The 9,810-nt window shown below is 33.7% G+C and overlaps 1 non-coding gene across 1 annotated transcript; it reads right to left on the reverse strand.

Annotated features, from left to right (window-relative positions):
- Window positions 1-4,717: 4,717 nt before the first annotated feature.
- LOC113917631 lies at window positions 4,718-4,788 on the reverse strand. The gene has a single exon (XR_003518305.1). It is a non-coding gene; the product is annotated as a small nucleolar RNA SNORD56 (small nucleolar RNA).
- Window positions 4,789-9,810: the final 5,022 nt, after the last annotated feature.

Raw genomic sequence — 9,810 nt, forward strand, 5'->3', positions numbered from 1 at the left:
TCAACTTTACCCTATTTAAATAGAAATAAAAGTTCAGTGGGCAGTGTAACACATGAGATTAAAGGTTAATGACTAAAGCACGATTACATTGCATTTCATATAACTCTAAATCATTTATAGAAAAGGGAAAATATTGATAAATTTTGGGAGGCATTTGAGAGTTTCTGGTCTGATAGTCAACTGGAGTCCCTCTCGTGAATCAGATGCTCATTTATTTCCAGCTTCATACTATCTAACGTTTGTCCTGCTGTACCTGTCTGGTTATCTCTGTGGAGTTTTATTGACTGATAAACTTGCAGTTAAAATGTTTCTTACATTAGTTCGTCCTTTATATTGTTATTCTTACTTAGCACAATCAACTTTACGGGAGGATATGGAGAGTTCATTGTTAATTAAATACAGCTGAATAGTTATATTTTCATGGTTAATTTAATCAATGCCATGGAAGCAATTATATTGGCCTCTATTTTATATGAAATAAGAAAAATACCCTTAGCTAGATGTTAATGTAAGCTGCCCTTTTATTTAGAATCATTTGTGGAAAACAAGACATTTCTAAAAATAATGAAGAGAATCTCAAATTTCAATAAAGATTCTACAAATCATTGGCTTTTTAATAATGAATAGAAAGGTGTCACATTTCTCAGGTTCAACTATGAGAATAAAGCTTCTTTGTTCCAAATTCTTTCAACTCTCTCCAGTTTATCTTTTTTCTTTGTTTTTTGAGCCTATAATCTCATTACCATTTATTTGGTGCTTTGCTATTTCTGAGCAATTGTTTGCAGCACAACCTCCTGCGATTTCTTTCACTTTTCTAAACTCACCTTTATCCCCTCAGTTCAAGCTTTGCTTTTACTAATCATGCCTTGAACAGTTAAGCCTCACATAGGAATCTTGGCAATATTGGCTTTTTCTCTCAATTGGACACTATATCCCAAAAGTTTATTTCCCCCCATTCTTTCTTCTTTTCAAAATAAATGAATCTTTCAGTGATTTATGCTTCTACTTACACACTATATAATACCTTAGATTTACTGTTTTATCCATTGTGGTGGTAGGAATTTCAGTTCTTTTCAATTAATCCAATTAAGATTTTCACTATTAGTATATTGATAAATTAGACTTTATTCAAAAATCCTATTACCTTTCAAAAATTTCAGAATAATTGAATACATATTTTTTGAAAGAATACTCAGTGCATTGATACCTGCAGCCCCAGAGATTATTTTATTCCTTCCTGGATCTAGGGTACAAAGATTTATCTACTACTTTAAAGAAAATTTGATCATATAATCCCAATAAAATAAAATAAATGTGTAACGTAACAAGGCTGAATACATTTCATGCAACCACAATTGTTATAATTAAAAGTTATCTCTAGTTGAATTGGATTACAACTGTTGATGCATGACTGAATTTTGAAAATATTTCAAAGATACTCATACATTCACACATGCACACACATATTATATCTCTTCTTGTACAGTAAAGCTTCGTATGCTATCATATTAATTACTTCCTGGTATATAATTTTTAAATATAATCCTTCATGCTCTCACATTATTTTTGTTTTATTACATCGCTTTTTAATTAGGATCCCCTTGCATTTCTAGTAGGTTTTTTTTACATATTAAATTGCTATATTGCTTACACATAGAGTTTGATCATTTATGTTATTTGTGAAGTGTGCCTTGAATGGCTTTATAATTTTAATCTTATTATTTGCTATTAACATTACATTCCATCTGGTCCAAAATTAATATTGCCACTTCTATTTTCCTTTCCTTTGCATTTGTCTATCACTTCTTAGCTCACTCTTTTAGTATGTCTTTCCTCATGAGTACAGTCATTGTTATTGTTTTTGTTGGTTATAAATTTAATAAAGTCCTCTATGTCTCTTAACCCTACCTGACAATCTTTTTTAAAAGAAAGGTTTATTTTATTCACACTTTAAATAATGATTGCCGTATTTGTCTTTATCCTTTTAATCTTTATTTTGATAATTAATTTAGCTTACTCTTACATTTTCTCTGTATATTTTCTAGATTGATAAAATTTCTAATCATTCTCTTATTTCCACTTGCAAATTTGGATATTATTTTCAATATTACCATTTCATTAATGGATAACTTCACTCACCCTTCATATTCAGACAGATTTCTGTATTATAGTATTTAAAATTTAATATTATTTATCCCAACGAAATATACCTTTTCCCTCCCCTATGCACTCTATTTTTCTTCCACTTTTTTTCTCTCAAGGGTACTTTTGATAATATCTATTATATTTTCAAATAATATTTAATTTTTCTCTAATAGAATGTGAATAATATAATGATATTTTAAGACCTCTACTTTTATTAATTCTACTTGTAATCTTTATCCTTCAATGTATAATAATATTTCACTCTTTTATATCTATTTACTTTTACATTGTTGATGTTTATGACAGTATTTTCTTCAAATTTAGGTCTCTTTGCTTTATTTGCATAAGGGGAAAACATAGATTACTAAAAGTGAAATTTAAAGAATTTGGGGGGAACTGAGGATGCAGAGATGAAAGTCAAAAGTCATCTTCAAGGGTGTGTGGGTGGCTCAGTCAGCTAAGTGTCCAACTCTTGATCTCAGCTTAGGTCCTGATCTCGGGGTCTTTGGTTCAGGCCCCACGTTGGGCTCAAAAAAAAAAAATGCCATCTTCAAATTTGAAGCTCAAGAGACATTTTTTATTTTTTTTTAAAGATTTTATTTATTTATTCGAGAGAGAGAATGAGATGAAGAGAGAGAGCATGAGGGGGGGAGGGTCAGAGGGAGAAGCAGACTCCCTGCTGATAGCAGGGAGCCCGAGGCGGGACTTGATCCTGGGACTCCAGGATCATGACCTGAGCCGAAGGCAGTCGCTTAACCAACTGAGCCACCCAGGCGCCCGAGACATTTTTTAGAGTGGATTCTATTTTAAACAATTATAGAATGAAAACTACCTACAATGGTCTTGAACTTCACTATGTTTATTATATTTATTTGCAGATAAAACATGGAAGACCATGAATATTCTTGCATGCTTATCCACAGAATGATAAGGTTTAAAATTCTAAATTTTAAAATTAAAATATAATTCATAATTTATTGCACAGTCATTTCTTTTCTTGTATAATCAACAGTCCCTATAACTATAATGCTAAATTTATTTAGCCCTTGCTTTATGCCAGCCATTTTCCAATATGCTACAAATTGATTAACTTATTTCATCTTCAAAATAAACTATAGACTAGTACTATTTTTATCAATACTAATTTATTTTTTACATGTGAGGAAACTGACACACAGGGAATTTAGAAAACTTGCCTAATTTCTCATAGCTAATAAGTACAGAGCCAGTAGTTGAAGTCAGCAGCCTAGCTCAATATCCCATGCTTTTAAACACTATTCAATACTGTAGCTCTTTTCTCCCTAAAATTTCAAATTGACTTAAATTATTTACCTTTGTTAAATTTTTTTTCCTCAAACTTTTCATTCTATGATTTGGTCTACTGAGTTCCATTTTTCTTACAGGCCTTTATCTAGGACTTGTCTCTTCCTGCTCTTGTTAGGACTGGAACCTCTCTAAGCACACCACACGTCTGAAATCTGGAACTCCCCCTCGCTTCTCTTCTGGCTTAGAAAGAGTTTCCTGGACCTGAGCTTCTCTTCTTTCTCTGTTTACTCTTTGCTACTGCTGAAATCGTGTACTTCTCAGAAACAGTCATGGGAAGTAAATCTTCCCAACCAAATCACTTAATTACTTCTGCCAACACATTTGACTAATAGTATAGTTCCATAAATAATTCTAATTTTAAAATTATTTTTCTACCAAACATATCGTCAGTGGATTTGGTTTCTTCTGAGGTCTCTTCCCTTTGCTTGCAGATGGCCGCCTTATCTGTGCCTTCATGTGGTCTTTTCTCTAATGTCTCTTTATTTGTCCAAATTTCCTTGTCTCATAAAGAGGCCAGTCAGATTGGACTAGGGCCCACTCTAATTGTCTAACTTACTTTACTCATTTCTTTAAAGGAACTATCTCCAAATATGGGTGCATTCTGAAGTACTGGGGTTTAGGGCTTCAACATATTATTGTGGGAGGGTTACGGCTGAGCCCATAACAATTGCTAAACAGTATTTCATGGTATGGCTGTAGCACAGTGTGTTTATCATTCACCTGTCAAAGGACATCTGGGTTGATATAAGTTTTTGGCTATTACAAATAAAGCTGCTATAAATGTTCATGGGCAAATTTTTGTGTAAGCCTAATTTTCTTCTCTCTGGAATAAATGCCCAGGAGTACAATTGTTAAGTCATATAGTAGTTACCTGTTATTATCATTATTATTATATTATCATTAACATTGATTTTTAAAGGCAAACTCTCAAATTATTTTCCATTAGCTGCAAAATTTTACATTCTCACCAGAAATATATGAGTGATCCTGTTTCTCTACATCCTTGCCAACATTTGATGTTATCCCAAGGATTTAATTAAGCCATTCTGATAGGTTGTAGTGGTATCCAATTGTGGTTTTAATGTGTATTTCCTTATTGGCTAATGTTTTTGAACATTTTTTCATGTGCTTTTTTAACACCAATATATTCTTTTTGGTGAAAACTCTCTTCATGGTTATGTTCATCTTCTAATTGGTTTGTTTGTGAGGTTTTTTCTTTAACCTCCTTTTCTTCCCTCTTTTTTCTTCACTCAGACACAAAGTATCAACACTCACTAGGGGAACTGATGTTAACAAAAAATATTGCCATCATTTTGGTTTCTTCTCTTTTTTCACTGTTGATTTTTGAGACTTCATTACACATTTTAGATACTAGTCTTTTGTCAAATACTTGACTATCAATACTTTATTCCAGGGTATTGCTTGTCTTTTCAACTTCTTAAAAGGGTCTTTCACACGGCAAAATTTTTAATTTTTATGATGTCCAATGCATGCATTTTTTTTCCCTTTATAGATTGTGTTTTTGTTGTAATGTCTAAGTCCCAAATACAGGTGTTTTGCTTCTGTGTTTTCTCTCTAAAATTCGTATACTGTTCATAGTGCATTTTACATTTATATTCAGTCTGTTATCTAATTTTTGTATAAAATTTGAGATTTATGTCTAAGTTCACTCTTTTATCTACAGATGTCTAACTCCTCCAGTGCCACTTGTTGAAAAGGCTACCTTGCTTCCATTGAGGTTTTTTGTTTTTTTTTTTTTTTACACTTTTCCCAAAAATCTGTTAGGGACATTTGTACGGCAATGTTTCTTGGTTGTCTGTTCTGTTCTTTTCTTCTGTGTCTCTCCCTAACAACCTGCAGTACTTTCCTACTAGCTCACACAATTGCTTAAAAGCTCCCTTACATTTTGTTTCGACATGAATGGAATCAGTTTATCTCCCTTACTGAATTAGTCTCTCTCCCTATTGGAAGAGTCTTGAAAAAACCCTTCCTTGTCATTTTTAACCAGTGTCTAGGGCAATTTCTCTTTGACACTTTGTATAGCTTTTATAGTGATTGCATTACATACTGTATACATATATACACAGTCTACTGGTGCTGTTTTACTGGTTCAAGGAGGTATAGAAACATTAATTCCTTTATGTCAGTTTACACTTTCCATTTATTATATAAATATATTTAATACTTCCTCTATATACATTTGCAACCACACCAAGAAATGTTTACTTTTGCTTCAACAGTCAAACAAAACTTAAACAACTCAAGAAGAGAAGGAACATCTACTGTATTTAACCATAAATTTGTTTATCATACTTTTTTCTTTCCTCAAGTTTCAACTTTCCTTATTATATTGTTTCTTTTCTGTTTAGAGAGTTTTATTTAACCATTTTCTAGGGTAGGTCCACAGGGGGAAAAAAAAAATCCCTTAGTTTAACTTGTGAGAATGTCTCGATTTCCTCTTAATCCTGAAGGATATTTTTGCTTGCTATAGGATTCTGAGTTGACACTTAAAAAAATGTTGTGCCACTTCCTCTGGCCTTCATGGGTTTTAATGAGAAATCGCCTGTCATTTGAATTATATTCCCCTATAGGTAAGGTGTCATTTCTCTCTCACTGCTTTCCAGATTTTTTTTCTTTGTCGTTAGTTTTCAAAAGTTTGATATGCTGTATCTTAGTGTGGATTCCTTTGAATTTATTCTTGTGTTTGTTTAGCTTCTTGAATCTGTAGGTTTAAGTATTTTGCCAAATTTGGCAAATTGTCAGTCATTAGTCTTTTGAATAATTTGTGTAAAAACATCCTCTTTCCCTTCTTCTAGGACTCCAATGACACAAATCTTAGAACTTCTGTTATAGTTCCACTGGTCCTTGAGGCTCTGTTCATTTTATTTTAAGTCTTTCTGTTGTTCTATTTTCAAGTTCACAGATTTTTTGCCGTGTCTCCTCCATTCTGGTGTTGGGTCTGTCCACTGAGTTTTATGTTTTTTAACCAGCTATTTTATTTTGTTGACATACTATTTCTTTGCCAAGACAATTTTCTTTCATTTATTTTGAGAACTTTTTGTACTTCCTCATCATGACATTATTATGATGGCTGCTTTAAAATCTTTGTTGGATAATCTAACCTTTTCATCAGCCTAGCTGCCTTTATTGATTGTATTCTTTCATTCAGTTTGAGATCTTTATGGTTATTTGTATGACAAGTAATTGTTTTTTTTCTGTTTTTTGTTGTTGTTTTGTTTTGTTTTAGATTTTATTTATTTATTTGAGAGAAAGAGAGAGAGAGCACAATGAAAGGGAGGGGCACAAAAAAGGATGTTCTTTGTTATGTAGGTCCCTGGCTCCCCATTAGGCCTTCAATGATATCCCTTTGGCTGGAAAGGTTAGTATTGCATCATCCCTACATTCCACTGATACCTTGGGGGAAAATGGCTTCGTAACTCATGGGTAGAGGTAAAATTTTTGACTCTTCCTTGGCCTTTTCTTTTCTTTTTTTAAAATTTTTTTGCCTTTTCTTTTTTTTAAAGATTTTATTTATTTATTTGACAGAGAGAGACACAGCGAGAGAGGAAACACAGGCAGGGGGAGTGGGAAAGGGAGAAGCAGGCTTCCCGCTGAGCAGGGAGCCTGATGCGGGCCCGATCCCAGAACCCTCGGATCATGACCTGAGCCAAAGGCAGACGCTTAACGACTGAGCCACCCAGGCGCCCCCGCCTTTTCTTTTTTTTTTAAGTTTTTATTTAAATTGCACTTAGTTAACATACAGTGTTATATTAGTTTCAGGTGTACAAGGTAGTGATTCAACACTTCCATACAACACCTGGTGCTCATCACAAGTGCACTCAATCCTGATTACATTTAACCCATCCCCTGACCCACCTCCTCTCTGGTAGCCATCAGTTTGATCTTTATAGTTAAGAGTTTGTTTCTTGGTTTGCCTCTCTCTCTTTTTTGCCCTATTGCTTGTTTGTTTTGTTTCATAAATTTCACATATGAGTGAAATCATATGGTATTTATATTTCTCTCCTTGGCTTTTTCTGATGTTAACAGCAGGGAGGAGGAGTGCCTCATTACTGACAAATTGGTTTGGAAATCCAAGCTTCTTGCATAATCGCTATATCAAGGGTGGCCTTATTATTGCCTCTTAGGGATGAAAGACATGGCTCCCTAGTTGGCCTTCTTTCACATCACCCCACAAGGGGAGTTGGGAAGCTTCCTCACAACACGGTGATGCTGGAAATCTAAGCTTCCACTTGGACTCTGCTATCATGGTTGGGAGTAAGACCGTTGTTTTTTTTCTGTGCTATTTAGCTAGAGTAAAGCTGCTTTTTTCCCTAAAAGTTTCTGTTTTGTAAGTCTGTCCCTTTTCTGGATCTTTGGCTAGAGATGTAGACTTTTGGAGGTTTTTTTTTTTTGTCTGCATGTGTTGGTGTTCTTAAGGTGGCAGTTTCTTCCATCCCAAGTCTGGGAAATATGTGGTAAAAAGAAAAGCCAGGAACTAATAATCATGCCATTCCTCAAGTTTTGATGTCTCTAGTCACTCTGCCTTCTCTCCACCTCTCAGAATCTTCTTATGTTGGTTTTACATATAATATCCAGGATTTATAGTTGTATTTAGTGGTGGAAAAAGAAAAATTTTACTTTTTATCAGAAGCAGAAGTCCTCAGGTTTTTTAATTAATTATTTTGTAATATTTTTTTCATATGTGCGTGTCCTTGATTTTGTGGGGTTCTTGGTTTTGTGTGGATGGAATGTGTATGGTAAGCAGGCAAGTTGCTAACTTTTATAATAGATGATACCTAATTGCCATCCATAGCTTTCTTGTTTTCTTTTTTGGTGCTAAGCCTTGCTTGGAGTGGGATTTTCATACCTAGAACAATCATCAAAGAAAGGAGGTAGTTTCATAATATATACATTGCCACTGAAGTCCCAAATCTCATAAATTTATTAATCAGTTTTCTGTTACATTAAAGATGTATAGCAAACAACACCCAAACTTTGTGGTTTACAACAACAAATATTTATTTTTCTTGTTCTTTGCTCAGTGGGCAGGATGAAATTAGCTTCAGGCTGTGAGTCTGGTAGAGTTCTATTCCACATATCTCATTCAGGGACTAGTGGCAAGAATATGTTGTTCTCATAGAGATGGTAGAAGTATAAGATGGCAGAATTAAGAGTCCCACCCAAATCACCCAAGCACATCTAAAACATCTATTTTCATCACACTATCTAACATTCTAATGACCAAATCAAATCCTATGGCCAAGAGCAACACGAATGGGATAGGAAAATATATTCTGTGTACTGCAGTCAAAGGCACTCCAATGTAAAACTGTAAAGAGCCTGGACACCCAATTCTCTAACAGTGAGGAAGTGAAGATCGGGGAAATTAATCATTCTACCACAATTAGCTTTATGTCTAGAAGTGAGGAAGCAATTCTGAGCGGGCAAATCATCACAAATGTCTGCTCCACCAAAATAGGTAAATTATAGAATTGGATCAATTACTGCCATGAAGCTACTTTGAAACACTAAGGCATCATTCAAATGTAAAATCATACATCTTCAAGTTAAAACAAAATAAATGAAAAAATGGATAAAAAGCTTTGGTTATTACACCCACCAGTATGTTTTCATTTAAATAGTGACCCCTAGGAGTAACCACAGGGAAAAATGTCTGGAAGAAAGCTTGATGTGTGAAACTCAGATTGCGAAAGCCAACTCCTCTGAAATGCAATAAAATAAAATGGAAACTTGTCGGTAACCCAGCTTAGCTAATTACATTTATCAAACTTAGTTATATTAACTGCCTAATTCCTAAAGCTTCACTTCACTTATTACTGTGAAAGCACAAATGTGGCACATTCTATTTTATAAGGCAGAAAGAAAAGTCACACTATGTCAAATAACTCCTTAAAGAAATAGCCCAAGGTTATACTGACATGCAGAAAATGAAGTGGAAAATTGAGATAATTATTTAGATAAATCAAGCAAAAAATAAGACTAACCTTTGCCCCAGTTGCTTAAAAATTCTGAACAATTAAACTGAAATCTAAAAATGTCAGAACAGTTGTTTCAAATCTTTAAGCCAATTTATAGATAAATTTATGCCAAAATATATTATTATTTAGAAAGAAAAATATTGTACTCATAGTTTATGGTGCCATAGACCTTATATGCTAAACATGTTTCTTGCTTTACTTTTCTACTTTGTTTCAGTGGACTTCAGAATATTTTTTCCAGACAAAACTCCCTAATTTTAACTAAATCTTTCCCACTTAGAATCTCCATATTTAAAGGAAGGATGGGGATAGCTTTGCTGTTATTAGATCAGATTCATGA

The sequence above is a fragment of the Zalophus californianus genome, chromosome 4 (genome assembly GCF_009762305.2).
Source record: "Zalophus californianus isolate mZalCal1 chromosome 4, mZalCal1.pri.v2, whole genome shotgun sequence".
NCBI classification, from domain to species: Eukaryota; Metazoa; Chordata; class Mammalia; order Carnivora; family Otariidae; genus Zalophus; species Zalophus californianus.